This window comes from Lepidochelys kempii, chromosome 2 (assembly GCF_965140265.1).
Source record: "Lepidochelys kempii isolate rLepKem1 chromosome 2, rLepKem1.hap2, whole genome shotgun sequence".
Taxonomy (NCBI): Eukaryota; Metazoa; Chordata; order Testudines; family Cheloniidae; genus Lepidochelys; species Lepidochelys kempii.
The window spans coordinates 170704603-170721536 of NC_133257.1; positions in this window are offsets into that span (position 1 = coordinate 170704603).

A 16934-nucleotide genomic window follows, 5' to 3' on the forward strand; every position below is an offset into this window, starting at 1 on the left:
CAGTTTGCATATAAATTTCCTGGGACAAATAAATGGTCAATCCATTCGCCCTTTGTCAGATTATAAAAATGTAGCATGTTGTTGAAGGTGGATCCCTGTTAGATTACCTGTCTCTCAAACTCTCCTGTTTGTCATACGTTTTCTCTGTTGTTTTCCCTTTTATTTTATTTTTGTATAGCTCTCTGCACAGTGGGGCTCTGATTCTAAGTGGGGGCTTTGAGTATTACTGTTATCACTATTATTTATTGGTAGTAATATAATCCCATTACAATCTATTGTAACTATAATCACAAAACTAGGGGGAATGAAAAGCTATAATTTGATTATACATTATTTTATGCTAACCTTCAAATCCATAGCAGATATATATGAAAATAAGCAGAAATAATATTTATAATAAAGCAAATACATTCATATACAGTCAAAGCTGTGTTATTGGGCCCTGTACCAACCAGCAAGCTCTATAACCCAGGATTTCTAATCTTCATAGAAAGTCTGATTTATAGTCCGGTTGGTGTGGGGCCAGCAGGCTCCCTACTGGCTCTGCGTGGCTACCTGGAAGCAGCGACATGTCTCTGCTGCTCCTAGGCGGAGGCGCGGTTAGGTAGCTCAGCGCACTGCTTCCTCCCTCAGGTGCCGCCCCCAGAGCTCCCATTGGCTGTAGTTCCCAGAGCCAGTGCTTGGGGCGCAGTGGGGGCAGCACGCAGAACAGCCTAGCCGTGCCTCCACCTAGGAGCAGCAAGGACAGGTCACCACTTGCGGGGAGTCCCCCGAGGTGAGCGCCGCCTGAATCTAGCACCCCAAAAACCTTTCTGCTTCCCAACTCCCTGCCCCGAGCCCCCTCCCACACCCAAACTCCCTCCCTCTTAGTTAACCAGAATTTTTCACTTATTGGCACCCCCCAATCCCCAAACATGCCAGATAAAAAAGCTTTTACTGTACATGAGACTATACAAACCAAGTGTCAAATGTCTTTAACTCTAGATAATCTAAGGTATTAACCATAATAATCAATAGACCCATTTGTCTGACAGATGACACTTATATCCTTTTAAAGTGGATACATGGGTACCTGGATAAAGAAATGAATGTTGTCCTTTCCCAGTTTCCTATTTGTCTCGCATCGTCTCAGAAAGAATTTAAGTAACTACAGATTGAAATATTCTACCTTATCTATATTCTATGGATTTAGAAGTCTAAGGTTCTCTATAATAAATCCTATCATTAGTACCTCTTCTGAGTTGACATAATGCAGTGATGTCCAAAACATAACAAACAATCACTGCCAGATCCAAAGCACATGAAAGAGAACTTGCATCTTCATTTCACTAGACTGAAATATGAAAAAAAAAATGCCTGACTCCATCATCAGTTTCTCCTTCTAACAGAAATAACCCATAAGACTCTGAATATTAGTTAATTGTTTGGGTGAAAAGGGGTAACAAGCATGCAGGATAAAATAGAGGGATACTGAAGTATCTTTCCATTGATTCAACTGATGTTGGATGTGGCCTCCAGTCTGTTATTTGTATGGATCTCAGTTTGAAAAAAATAAAAAGTAATCTTCATCTGCACACACTGCACCTTTTTTTTCTTTTCAGAAGGTTCAACAGATACTTCTGTGCAGTTGCCAACCCTCGCAATTTTATTAGAAGTCTTGAGATAATTGACAGGTTTCAGAGTAACAGCCGTGTTAGTCTGTATTCGCAAAAAGAAAAGGAGTACTTGTGGCACCTTAGAGACTAACCAATTTATTTCATGCAGTTGGTAGATTTCCACTCCATACGGCTAAATGCAGTGCCTTGCATAATGACAGGTTTCAGAGTAACAGCCGTGTTAGTCTGTATTCGCAAAAAGAAAAGGAGTACTTGTGGCACCTTAGAGACTAACCAATTGGTTAAATTGGTTAAATTGGTTAGTCTCTAAGGTGGTATTTTAAGCAGGGTCTGAATGAATGCTCCCCTGACAGCTAGCTGGGAGGGGGAGAGACTTCAGGAGCAAACTGTATTTACATGAACACGTTACTCTGCTTAGATATCCAGCAGATAGAGCGGTGTTTCTCAAAGTAATCAACTTTGGCTGGTGTTGGGTTACAAATCACTTCAGTACTGAATGCAGGGGTAGTGAAATGTTGTTACCAATGTTGTTATCATTATTGTATGAATAAAGGGGAGCCGAACTGTGCATAACCTGTTCCAAATGAGGGAGTCACCCTCAGCTGAAAGAACCTCGTAAGGCCAGGGGCTTGAATACCAGAGCCCTATGAAAGTAAGAGGGGTGGGAACAGGTGTCCTAGTCAGGAGGTGTGGATTCTCTCTAAGGGTCCCCAGTCTGGCTTAACCTTTTCCCCCCCATTGTTCAAAGAAAGAGCTAAATAGGCTTCATTAGGAGCCTTTTGTTATTTTAAAGTGCTCAAACGAGAGCTAAAATCACTTGAAATGGAGCAGTGTTTCTGCCCAGCCTGCAAAGAGCTGAAAATCACTAAGAGACTGATGTGTAGAGGTCACAGCAGAGAGGCAGGTAGCAGCAGAAGGAGACGACAGTCAGCTGGCGAAGGTGTGGCTGGCAAGGCGGTAAGCAGAATTAGCGGCTGGCAAGGCAACAAGAGGCTGGTGGGGCAGCCCAGTGATGAGGAACAGCAGCTGGCGGGACAGCCAGCCAGAGCAAGCACAAGCAAGGTGCCTTCTTCCCCGGGTGCAAGGTGAACTCACACAGATGCACCTGGGTCTTCACTGGCCAAGGACAACCACTGTGAGTGGGGTATGGTGAGGGAGCAGAGAGGGGCACAGAAAAGGAACTGTTGGTTGTAGAACTCAAGAACATGAGGCAGCAGGCACTGCCCCGTGCACTCTGGGATGGGTGTCCTGCTCACAGTTTTATGATTATGAATCCTGCTTGTGGCATTTTCCTTAATTAATGTCAGGTGACTTCCCTCCTTTCATTAAAAGTTTATTTTCTACACTCAAACTCTGCACTTGCGAGTGGGAAAGTATTGCCTCTCAGAGGTGCTCAGGGTGGTGTGCAATTTTCCCAGGTTAATGGCTGGGGGCTCAAGCCAGTTCTGTGTTGTGATGTTGAAAAGGAACCCCTAGATACTGAACCCTGCCCTGGTTGCTTCTGGCTCCACCTGGCAGAGGGTTACGGTATTATACGAAAAACTATGTCACCGTTACAATATCAGGAGACTAAACAGCTACAGTTATGGCAAGTTCTTTCACCTTGAGCTGACCAAGTAAAATCCAGCCTTCCACGTGCCGAAAATCAGTTTCCCTCATGCCTAAAAGCACTACAGGCTGACATAGGAGAGAATTATCTATCCTGAATAAAGGATGGCTGTTTCCCTGGGTTCAGGGGTTTTGCCCAACCCCCTGAATATCAAGTGATACTTTCAAATGATGGTCTTTGTATCTTCTTCATCCCTCTTACAACAATAGAGTTAAATAATATAAAAATGGTTAACCTGACACCCATTTACCAAGAATTTGATCCTGTAACTCTTATATACACTTCCTATGGAAGACAATGGAAATTGCATACACTGCAACTTCAGGATCAGTGCTTTATTAATAAAATATTACCATTGTATGTTATTTAGACAATAAATTTAAGTCTGAACAGTTACCATGACAAGCAATGTTATTGTGTAATACTATGAAGGGTATTGCACAATATGGAAATAATAGTATCTTCAAAAGGCATAAAATATCACATTCATTTTATTACTACTAGCATATTTTAATGTATTGTTGAAAATCATGGTTCTGTTGCTTATGCAAATGCAAAAATCAGAGTATAACAAATTAATTCCAAATGTAGATTTCTTCTAAGAATTTGTTTTTATGTCTTCTGTTATTGCCACATGTTGCCGATCCCACAACATAGGATAGCAGATGACTTAGTTGAAATGGTTCTTCACTTTTTAAAATATTTTTAACATCCCAAAGGGCTTTTTGTTTATATGTGTAATAATTTCCAGATTTTTGAACTGTCGGACTGTGCAGTGGTTTGAAAAATCTAGTGGCTATTATACATATTTTTCTCTCAAAAGATGGTTTTGGAGTGTGGGAAGATGGACCTTTGGGTTGGATTATTATAGTAGCCATTCAGTTTTGTTAATGACTATTTTCAATTTTTGTTTACATCTACTTGGGAATTACTAAATAATTTCCTTTTTTTAAAAAGGGTACATTTTGCTGATTCCTTTCTTTCAGTCATTTGGGACATAATGGGCCAAATTCAGAGGTGAATGTGTCTAAGTCTTAGTCTAGAGGGAGTATAAAGTTTATGTAACTTAGACTTTCTTCTGACCCTCTCTCTCTCTCTCTCTCTCTCTCTCTGTGTCACACCAGCTTAGACTCAGTTTGACTCTCTTAGCATTGCTTTCTTAGTACCAGATTCTGCCACTATTACACTGAATAGCATATGACTCCACAAGTAGTCCCACTGGTTCAACAAGACTATATGCAGAGTATGGTGCTATTCATTATGAGAAAGAGCACTGAAACAATGCTCTTACTTAGCAGTGAATCCTACTAACACTTAATACTGAATGTACTAGCATTTGAAGTTAATGGTGTCATTAGAGGAGGTTTTGGAACAAATTGATAAACTAAACAGGAATAAGTCACCAAGACCAGATGGTATTCACCTACGAGTTCTGAAGGAATTCAAATATGAAATTGCAGAACTACTAACTGTAGTTTGTAACCTATAATTTAAATCAGCTTCTGTACCAAATGACTGCCAAGGATAGCTACTGTGACGCCAATTTTTAAAAAGGGGTCCAGAGGTGATCCTGGCAATTACAGGCCTGACTTCAGTACCGGACAAACTGGTTGAAACTACAGTAAAGAACAAAATTGTCAAACACATAGATTAACATAATTTGTTGGGGAAAAGACAACATGGTTTTTGTAAAGGGAAATCATGCCTCACCAATCTACTAGAATTATTTGAGGGGGTCAACAAGCATGTGGACAAGGGGGATCCAGTGGACATAGATTTAGATTTTCAAAAAGCCTTTGACAAGGTCCCTCACCAAAGGCTCTTAAGCAAAGTAAGCTGTCATGGGATAAGAGGGAAGGTCCTTTCATAAATTGATAACTGGTTAAAATAGGAAACAAAGGGTAAGAATAAATGGTCAGTTTTCAGAATGGAGGTATATAGTGTTGTCCTTCAGGGGTCTGTACTGGGATCACTCCTATTCAACATATTCATAAATGATCTGGAAAAAGGGGTAAGCAGTGAGGTGGCAAAATTTTCAGATGATACAAAACTACTCAAGATAGTTAAGTTCCAAGAAGACTGCGAAGTGCTACAAAAGGATCTCACAAAACGGGATGACTGGGCAACAAAATGGCAGATGAAATTCAATGTTGATAAATGCAAAGTAGTGCACACTGGAAAACATTATCCCAACTATACATATAAAATGATGGGGTCTAAAGTAGCTGTTACCACTCAGGAAAGAGATCCTGGAGTCATTGTGGATAGGTCTCTGAAAACATCCACTTAATGTGCAGTGGCAGTCAAAAAAGCAAGCAGAATGTTGGGAATCATTAAGAAAGGGATAGATAATAAGACAGAAAATATCATATTGCCTCTATATAAATCCATGTTATACCCACATCTTGAATACTGTGTGCAGATTTGGTCGCCCCATCTCAAAAAAGATGTATTGGAATTGGAAAAGGTTCAGAAAAGGGCAACAAAAATTATTAGGGGTATGGAACGGCTTCCATATGAGGAGAGACTAATAAGACTGAGACTTTTCAGCTTGGAAAAGAGACAACTAAGGGGGAATATGATAGAGGTCTATAAAATCATGACTGCTGTGGAGAAAGTAAATAAGGAAGTTTTATTTACTCCTTCTCATAACACATGAACTAGGGGTCACCAAATGAAATGGAAAGGCAGCAGGTTTAAAACAAACAAAAGGAAGTATTTTTCACACAACGCATAGTCAACCTGTGGAACTCCTTGCCAGAGGATTTTGTGAAGGCCAAGACTATAACAGTGTTCAAAAAGAACTAGATACATTCATGGAGGATAGGTGCATCAGTGGCTCTTAGCCAGGGTGGGCAGGGCTGGTGTCCCTGGCCTCCCTTTGCCAGAAACTGGGAATGGGTGACAGGGATGGATCACTTGGTGATTACCTGTTCTGTTCATTCGCTCTGAGGCACCTGGCATTGCCACTGTTGGAAGACAGGATACTGGGCTAGATTTTTTTTTATGCAGATCCCACTAATAACTAAGCTGCTTCGCACTTTCCATCCGTACAGGCTGCTCTTCAAAAATTTTCTATAAGTGATTCTACAGAACCCATATTTTCAAAATTGCTTCTATTTATTATTTATGTAACAGATTGTCCTTTATAATACCAGTGTGTGGTCCCAGTGCTGTTTCCATTTAAGTCAATAGTAAATTTCTCATTTCCAAAGGGACCAGTGTTGGACTTATTGTATTGTTATGTATTATCACATGACGCTATAAAATACAAAGCCAAACCCTGGTCAATGGGAGTTTTGTCATTGACATCAGTGGGAGCAGGATTTGATTTGGCCCCTTCTGCACAGATTGTACTCATGTATTAAAAATAGATTTCTTGCTTCATTTATGACATCAATGTTTCTGGGAAACTGCTGGTTTTCTACTGTACACTGAAGGATCACAATGTTTGTTTATGTATTGTGCTTTAACTTTCCAAAGTCTCCTAACAACTGTTTGTGGCATATATCCAAAAGCTGAGATGTACAACACTCCATTGAATTGCATAAATAGGTTACATTTTGTGCAAAGAAAACTATGCTGAGATTTGGAATCAGTTTATTTACAATTTGTTTTAAAATATCATAAGAATTTGCTGGCTAATTTTTTTTTTTTTTTTTAAGAAACAGGATAACAGCAAGAAGCACTAGACAGCATGAATAGCAAACATGCGCTATCCAATAGTTCACAAGTGTTTCTGTTTTTCTCCTTCTAGGTATGTCTTCTAATGCTGGAACATGTGGCTGCACTTTTTAGAAAAAATATTTTGTGCTGATTTCCTGAAACAGTCCTCCTGTCAATCTGTAGCTTGTGTGTCAAATTTAAGACCTAGTCCTGCAATCCCCCAAACTCCCACTGCCAAATCCATGCACTTAGATTTGCTCAAACCAAAGAGACTGATCTACAGCCCACTAAAGTCCATGCAAAGACTTCAGTTGACTTTGAAATCAGACTCCTATTGGGTTTGGGATCAGACTGATTCAAAGCAGTGTTCAGTGCATTGTGCTGACCTTTTGGCACCTACATATACTACATCCTTTTTGAGATATTTATTGTTTCTAACAAAGAAGAAGCTTGAGTCCTGTTTTGCTTTTGGTACAAGTTATTTGGATGGAAAGGGTGAAATGTCCATTGTAATTATTACCTATCTGTGTAGTCAACAAAGACAACAAATTAAGTGAATCTTTCATGTGAATACAGTCAATCAAGCCATTTTTATTTATATTTATTTTATATATATCCATAACTGAAAATAATTATTTTCACATGTAATGCACATACAATGAAGAGGAGGGCTCCCATGAACTCAAAGAGGGGATGACATAGTCACAACGATAGGCCAAGAAGATTATTTTAGCAACAACATTTTCTGCATGCTAAATGGCAGAAAGACTTTGAAACAAAATCTTTAATTGATGGTTATGTTATTTCTTCCCTTCCCCCACCCCCAGCCCTGCTTTATGATTTCCAATTTATTTTGATATAGAGTCATTTTAAAGTATCTGTTCAAATTATATTTAGTATTATTTTTCACCTAAAATTGACCTTTGGTTGATATGCTGTATTACCAATATGTAAGTGTCAGGATGGATAGTAATCTATGATTTTTAAAAAAAATAAATCAGATGTATTCATTTCAATTTGATTTTTTTTAATTTAAAGGAAATATAAGTTTATTTAAAAAAAACTATTGAAAATTAAAGTTGAAATTGACAACCTATGTTAAGGCTTAAATTTATTATAATCTATTAAAATAATTACATTAAATCCAAAAATAGTATTAAGCTGTACATGTTTGCTGCCAAGTTTTAAAGAAAGTCCAATTACTGAACCAGTGAAAGTCACTGGCCAAACATCTGAAACCAGAGTTTGTTGAAGTGCTAAACCAGCTTTTGACAGCAGAAGCCTCTTCTGCAGGTTCAGAGAGAATATCGTCTTCATTTCCATTTATTCAAGTCAATGACTAGTTCATTCAAGTTAAGAAACTGACCAGGAGTAGAAAAAGCAGGAAATATAGTGTTCCTTTTCCATGCTATAAATAAAAACTAGGTTTGAGGGGATGAGATCTACTAGTTCTAAAATCTTGAAGGCCTGGAAACAATCAATTTAATTTACTAACTACAGAGAATACTTCTTCTGCTTAATGAAACCGTTTTAAATGCATGTTTTATTATGTATTTAGCATGTTTAAGGAATTGTATTTAATTTTAAAAAATGCCGTTTGTATGCACTTTTAATTAAATTTGAATTTCCATCCAAACAAAGCTTGACACAAATCACAAGTAAAAAATGTATCATTAGCTAGTAAATAAAAAATGCATCATTCGCCATTTTCTAACATAATAAAAATGTACAAATTAAGAAGCTGAATAAATATTATTTAAGCTATATGATTATTTAAATAAATGTGTATAGATATAGTGTATCCTCTTGATTTGCAAAAAGCAGCACCACTTTTAGTTTAAAAGCTATATTTCATTGCAAATCAATATGGTTTAATGGTTATCAAATAATGAGAATCAGCCTTTGTCAAGGTTCCTTCCCCACTCTGAACTCTAGGGTACAGATGTGGGGACCTGCATGAAAGACCCCCTAAGCTTATTCTTACCAGCTTAGGTTAAACACTTCCTCAAGGTACAAACTTTGCCTTGTCCTTGAACCCTATGCTGCCATCACCAAGCGTGTTAAAGACCAGGGAAAGAGCCCACTTGGAGATGTCTTCCCCCCAAAATATCCCCCCAAGCTCTACACCCCCTTTCCTGGGGAAGGCTTGATAAAAATCCTCACCAATTTACATAGGTGAACACAGACCCAAACCCTTGAATCTTAAGAACAATGAAAAAGCAATCAGGTTCTTAAAAGAAGAATTTTAATTAAAGAAAAAGTAAACGAATCACCTCTGTAAAATCAGGATGGTAAATACCTTACAGGGTAATCAGATTCAAAACATAGAGAATCCCTCTAGGCAAAACCTTAAGTTACAAAAAGACACAAAAACAGGAATATACATTCCATTCAGCACAACCTATTTTACCAGCCATTTAACAAAAGGAAATCTAACGCATTTCTAGCTAGATTACTTACTAACTTAAAAGAAGTTCTGAGGAGTTATGAAAAGCATTCCTGATCTGTTCCCAGCAAAAGCATCACACAGACACAGACCCTTCCCCACCACACCACCCCAGCTTTGAAAGTATCTTGTCTCCTCATTGGTCATTTTGGTCAGGTTCCAGCGAGGTTATCTTAGGTTCTTAACCCTTTATAGGTGAAAGGGTTTTGCCTCTGGCCAGGAGGGATTTTATAGTTCTGTATACAGAAAGGTGGTTACCCTTCCCTTTATTGTTATGACAGCCTTTCTTTAGGAAAACATCTAAAAAGTACAAATGCAAAACACAATTAAAATTGATTATTTAAAGCAAGATTTCCTACTTGATTATTTTAATCATGATTAAAATTGGTATTTTAAATTGCTTTGATTTAATTCCATCCACCCTGGTTAGTGGAAATTATGTGTTCAGGTTGTAAACCCCTAAACATAACTTTGTTATTTGAAAATAAGTGTTACTATGGAGTAATGCTTCTAGCCAGCTCCTAGGCATTAGTTTTCAAGTAACATTTTATTGGGTATGTCTCTGTCTTTTGATCCATCCATCCATCTACCTTTACCATCTTTCCATCTATTTCTTTGCCTTTCCACATTGCTAAAGCATCTATCACCATAAGATCTAAGGTGCCTACGTATCTTTGAGGATCAGGGCTTAAGTGCTTAGGATAACTTAAACACATTTTGTGTTGATCTTAAAGGAAAGAAATTATTGCTAATATATAAAAATGGAGAGGAATGAGAGTGAAGGAACTATAATTTAAACAATTTAAAACTCTTACAAAATTCAGAATGCTGTGTATAAATCTATATCTAGATATCATCCCTCTCTGCAAATTGCCCCAGAAATGTTTCCTTCTTTTCACTCCAAATGTACAATTTTCTTCAAAATTATACCATCCAGAAGTCTAAGATATGTAATATGTCATCTACAGTGTTGTTGTAGTCGTGTTGCTCCCAGGATATAAGAGAGACAAGGTGGATGAGGTCATATCTCAATTTCTGTTGGGGAAAGGACAAGCTTTTGAGCTACATAGAGTTCAAAAGCATGTCTTTTCCCCAACAGAAGTTGGTCCAATAAAAGAAGATAAATAATAGCCAGTTCTGGGCGAGTAACAAGTTTTCTAAAATTATAAAATGTTACAGTTTTAAATTACTTTATCACATGACCCTGCAAATATAAAAATGAAAATGTTATACCTTTGGAAAGGAGAAATTCCCAGCTGCTCACTGGGGTGCACTCTTACTACATACTTTTAGCGCTGGATTAGTCTGTGATAATAGACTTTAAAACTGAAATTTTTGTATAGACATATTTCTAGAGGGGTTTTAAGAGGCTTTTGTGACTCAGTTGAACTCATGGTAACTAAAGCACCTGACTTTGAAGAGAGGTGAAAAAATACCAATTATTTTTTTTAAAAACCTCTAAAACATTTAAAAACCTTTTTTTTCTGTAAATATATGTGCTATATATTGAATCTATCATGGGCTGGGGGAGTGGTATAATAAAAGAATGCTATAATTTCACACTCATGCTGATAAATACTTTGTACATCAGTGTGTATAGATATCCTTCATACATCTTTGGGTTTGTGTACACATATACACACACACACACACGAACTTTCCATGACCTGGCAATTTGCAGAATGTTCTAAAAGTAAATGTGTCCAAGGACAGTAAGCTGCATTTCTGGAGAGTGTCAGTGCTCCTTACTTCCGTTGTACTAACTGGAATGTCTTTCTTTTTTTTGGCAACCTGGATTCAACTGTCTTTCTACCTCCCCTCCCTTTGAGATATAAAAGCAGAATCTGATCCTTTCTCCTGCTATTCATGAACAGAAGTTCATGCGTGTCAGTAAATGTAGCTCTGAGCACATCTATGCACTCTCAAGGCACCCACAGCAGCATTTCTCCTGTTGTTATTTCTTTTGACACCTGCATCTCTGAATATTACACAATAGCCAGATTGCTGGTGGTGGAATGGATATGGGAGATTTCTAGCCAAAAAGCAATCTTTGCTGCTCCTACTGAAAAGTCTTGAGAGTTAGCTTCCCCTCCCCCTCCCCCCACCTCACAATCTCTTTCAGTTCTGTTCAGTAAGACTTTATGGACATGAAAAACTATACAAGTATTGTGAAAGCATAAAAGAGACAGCTTCCTTCAAGTGTCTGAGGTAGGCACAATCCACTCAGGAATGTGGAGGTTGAACAGTGTTACTACTTCAGTTCTTTGATTAGGAGTATCCATGAGCTAGTCTCCCTATTTTGATTGCAGTAACTGGAAGGATCGCTTAGTAAACAGTAACTGGAAAGATTGTCCTGCAATACTGCTGATGTATGTTTCATTCATATCAGCCTTTGTTGCCAAAGTAGGGCCCAATTCTATAAACCAATGCCTGTGAATAAAGTTACACTTCAATGGATTACTCACATGAAGAACTTTATGCATATCTGTAGATGTTTGCAGATCACACCCTTTGTCTAGATAAGCATTCTTCACAAACACACATCCTGCCTTTGTTATTTCCCCCCCCATTCTTCCAACTTTTTTGTCTATTAACAAGCACGACCCTCATTTGTGGCGTTATGTTGAATTTAGATTATATGATCTCCAGAGCAGGAACATTTTTTTACTTGCATTTGTAAGGCATCTGGCATATTTTGGAGCCTTCACAAAAGTAGTAACTAAGAACTAGCAGGTAGTGCACTTTGTTGCTTATGTAGGCCGAGCTGGCAGGTGGTGGGAGCTCTCTATCCCTGATCCTCTAGCAATTTTAAAGGTAATTGCCAGTAAACCTAAATTTGCTATAGACAGACAGAGAAATGCCATTGAGTTGAGTTTTAGGCCTCACTTCTGTCAGCCAGTTACCTACAAGGAATCATGTAAATTAAAACTTAAGACATTTTGCCAAAATTTTCAAAAGTGCCCATTAATTTTTGGTACCTAACTTGAAATTTTGAATGCCTGATTTTCTGAGGTTCAGAGTACCTACAGCTCCCATTGACTTCATTTGGAGTGGTGGGCACTCATTATTTTTTGAAAAATAAGACCCTACAAGTGCAAGCCTTTGCCTCCACTGAAGTCAACAGTGAAACTGCCATTGACCTCAATGCAGGCCCAGATTTCACCCCAGGTCTCTAAAGTTTGGGAACTCGAAACCAGAAGCACCCTAAGAGTGGACATTTTTTAATATTTGGGTTTTTGTGCTCAGCTCAAGAATGACTGAATTTTAATACTATAAATGTTACAGGAGGGTCGATTTCAATGAAGAAGAGTTGCCGTATAGATCTGGAAAAGAGTAATTGCAAAGTTTTATGTGATTTAAAAATGGCTTTATGCACGCACAATAACCTTTTTTTAAATTAAATTTTATGTGGCATAGTTAGTTACAGTACACTGGAACTACACAAAAAACAGTGGTCTAGGTTGTCATTAGCCCTATTGTGACAGTACAATAGAATGAGAAGAAGTAACTGATGCTTCCTTGTACAGCCACATGAGAGCTACCTAAATCAAGGCTTCAATTCCCATGCAGAATGCAGTCCCTGGCACCATTTCAACCAGCAAGAAAGTGGGTGGGGAAGAGGTGAAATGAGTGGGTTCACCCAGGACACCGGTTAGCAGAGGTGGCTGGGTGCAAGGGACGAAATAAAATGCATCTTTTTAGGGCTGCAATAAAGTACTTAGCCCTCCCAGAGCAAGCAGGTGGAAAGTAAAGAAGAAAATGAGATTCTCTCAGGCACAATTCCTGCCTGGTGCTCCTCCTGGGTGGTGCAGCTGTGCATCCCCACCTTTCTGATTAAGGGCTGCGTCTAAAGGCTCAATGTAGGTCTGTGCAACTGTGAAGTACTATAGCTTGTGTTGTTTTCTCTCATTCCCTCTCTTCCCCCTTTTTTCTTTCTGTCTCTGAAAATAAAAACAATCAAACAAAGGAAATTAAATGCAAAAGTTATATTAATGCAATAAGGTTACAAATGTAAACAAAGGAATGGGAATGGCAATTTAATAGTTCAGGATTTTATAAAGTTTTATAAACATGGCCCTACCAAATTCATGGTCCATTTTCATAAATTTCACGGTCATAGCTAGAGCCCTACCAAATTCACGGCCGTGAAAAATGCATCAGGGATTGTGAATTCTGGTCTCCCCTGTGAAATCTGGTCTTTTTGTGTACTTTTCCTGATAGCAGAGTTTCTCAAACAGGGGTTCAAACCCCAAAGGGGGTTGCAAGGCTATTGTAGGGGGATCACGGTATTGTCATCCAGCTCTCCAGCTGCCCAGCTCTGAATGCAGTGCAGCTGCCAGTGGCAGTATAGAAGTAAAGGTGGCAATACCATACCATGCCACCCTTACTTCTGCATTGCTGCCGGTGGTGGCTCTGCCTTCAGAGCTGGGTGTCCGGCCAGCAGCCTCCACTCTCCAGCCGTCCAGCTCTGAAGGCAGCGCAGAAGTAATCATGGCAATACTGCAACCCCTCTACAATAGCCTTGAGACCCCTTTTTGGGTCAAGATCCCATTTAAGAAATGCTGCTATAGGATAAAACTACACAAAATACCAGATTTCATGGAGTGTACCATATTTCACAGTCTGTGATGAGCTTTTCATGGCCGTGAATTTAGTACGACCCTATTTATTAACCTTGCCATGTTGCATGTTTTGCCTTTGGCCTTGTCCACACACCAATATTGCACCAATTTAATTAAGAACTGGTCTACACTGAAAAGTTTTATCAGTATGATTATGTCAATTACGGAAGGGATTTTTTTGTCTACATAATTATACCATTAAAAGCCCCAGTTTAGACACAGTTATACCAGTATATAAGTGCCTTATACCAATATAGCTTATTTTGGTCCCAAACTGAAATAAGCTATATGGTACAAACACATTTATACCATTGAAACTATGTCCTCCCGTGGCGTTATACTTTCTAGTGCAGATAAACTTTAATTTGATTTAGAAACCGAATTAGCAAAATTGGTGCAACTCCCTTGCGCGGACCCTCTTAGATTGATTTAAGAGGGTCTAGTTTCTAAACCGATTTAACTAAACCAGCTCAATTTTTGTGAGTTGGCAAGACTTCTGACTTTAATGGAAGCTAGATTGGTGGCCTCAATGTGTACAGGTGGTATTATTGATTGTTGGTTACAGCCAAATTCTATGCTGATTCTAATCCAACAATCCAATTTGTTGGAATGGAATTGCACTGGGTGTATATCAGTGCAGAATGATGCCCTTAAAATGGCTAGTTTAATATATGTTAGGCCAAATTCAGCCCTGGTGTAAGTGGGTACAACTACATATCATTGGATCTATACTCACAATAGAGCTAAATCTGACCTGTGGGCGGGTGGGTTCTTTAGTAATAGAATCATAATTTTTGCATTTCCTAATTTTTATTCAAATGTAGAACCTTCAAGTTGCCTAGATTTTATTATTCAATTGGCATATAAGCTAATTTCACCAAAGGTAGTTTTTTTTAAAAAAATTCTTAAAATACTTTTATTTGGTGGCATTGCAAATATTTCCGAGTGTAAAAAGTGAAATAAATAATAACAGTGTAAATCTCTGTAATTGAGGCGTGAGGGTAGACTGACAGTGGGGATTACATTGCTGGTTGATGGAAATGTTCATAAAGAAATATGAAGAACAGGTTACTTCCACACATAAATTGAGAACAATTTATGTGTGTTTTTGTGGCAAGGAAAGGGAATTGCTATTTTTGTATTTATGTATTTATTTTGGTCAGTGTCTCCTTTACCTTTTTGCTTCAATTTTGAAACCAGTAAACTATAAAAATTGTTTGTAGCTGAAAATGCTTTTATACATATTTGATCTGCTGTGCTATCCTGCAGTGCTATTGCTGGGACAGAAAACAGGAAGATCTAATCCTTCTTTTGGACCTAATCTTTGAGCAATGTTGTGATCGTCCTGATACTAACCCTAAAATGATCCCAAAGCTTTTCAGACTTCGCCATCTATAAAAATGTGGAGGTGACGGAAGGTAACAGAAAGCTTTCCTGAGATAGTGTCTAAACAAAGTGCATTCAGTTTAGAGCAAGTTCATCAATCCCCTTTTTGTAAATGGGCTCAATCAAGTTTATTCAGTCCTTAACTCAATCCTGGGCAACCGGCGACCTCTATTGGTGAATTTATAAAATGAGCCGGAGGACAAAGAAGTCTGCAAGTCATCGTGTATTATGCATGGGGAGATGAAATGAGGCAGACCACTCTCTCCGTACACTTTAAATTTCTTTTCCATTTTAAAATCTCTAATAAAGAACTCTTACGCATATTCTTTAGGATACAAAATCAGACCTAGTTTAAAGTTGTTAAAAGGGCCACCTTCAGGACTGTAGCAGAAAAGTATGGGCGCCGAATAAAGAACGGGAGAATAACTAGAAAGTTGACCTCAATGCTGAAAGCATTTGATTTTAAATGTGCAGTGTTCTGAATACACAATCTATGTAGGGTGGCAATATATTGGGTAATAAAGTAAACCCTTTACTCTTTCTTCTGGATTTAGACAAACGGATTGACAAGAATCACTGAGAGGGGAATCTCAGTGCCAAGAAATGGTTTGGAAACAGATTAGTATTCTGGTTCATTTCGTTTCCATGACAGGAAACAGTTTTGCTAGACAGTATTTTGGAAGCGCTGTTAATTTTCACTTGTGAGGAAAAATGTTTATGAGTGAAAGGCTATACATATGTACATAAACAAATTAGAGTCTTTTAAAGTGTCTGTAGTATGTAACATATTTAGATACAATATATAGAAACATTGGCTACGCTACTTTAAATTTTTTCTTTATTAAGGTTATAATCAAACAAAACGGGACGTTAAAAAAACCCCAAGCAGAACAGAAGTTGCGATTTCACTGATAAGAGACAGTTTAAATTCACGGTGCAAAATCCAGTTTTGCCTTTCAGAATTGGAAAAGGAAGCAGTTATGTAAACTGCTTTGTCTTGGCAAGGAGGTAAAGTCTTAAGAGTTCAGAGAGCACTTTAAAAAAGATACTTCGGAGGAACATTCATACATCAGCTGCACTGAAAGTACCGTGCTCCAGTGAGAGAGAGAGAGAGAGAGAGAGAGAGAGAGAGAGAGAGAGAGAGAGAGAGAGAGAGAGAGAGAAATATATATTCAATTTTCCCAAGAACTTGCAATTGTCATGTGAGATGGAAGTTAGTCCAAGGTATGTCCTAAACCCTGACTGTGTGTGTTAACAGGCACGCCTCCCAGGTTGTCTTGGGCTATCAATCAACTCCAGTGTGGACAGGATTGTAGACAGGAAGCCAAAAAGGGCACTCTCGTTTAGCTTTGCTCGTGTCTCCTCTCACAGTGCCAAGGGGTGTGGGGGAAGGAGAACACTTTTCTTTGAAACACAGCGCATAGGATGTAGCCTCTCTCTGTGCCCAAAGTCAGTCCCAACGCATCGGTCTGTGTGTGTGTGTATATTCTAACTATATGTTTCATTCTATGCATCCGATGAAGTGGGCTGTAGCTCAGGAAAGCTTATGCTCTAATAAATGTGTTCGTCTCTAAGGTGTTCTCCTCAAA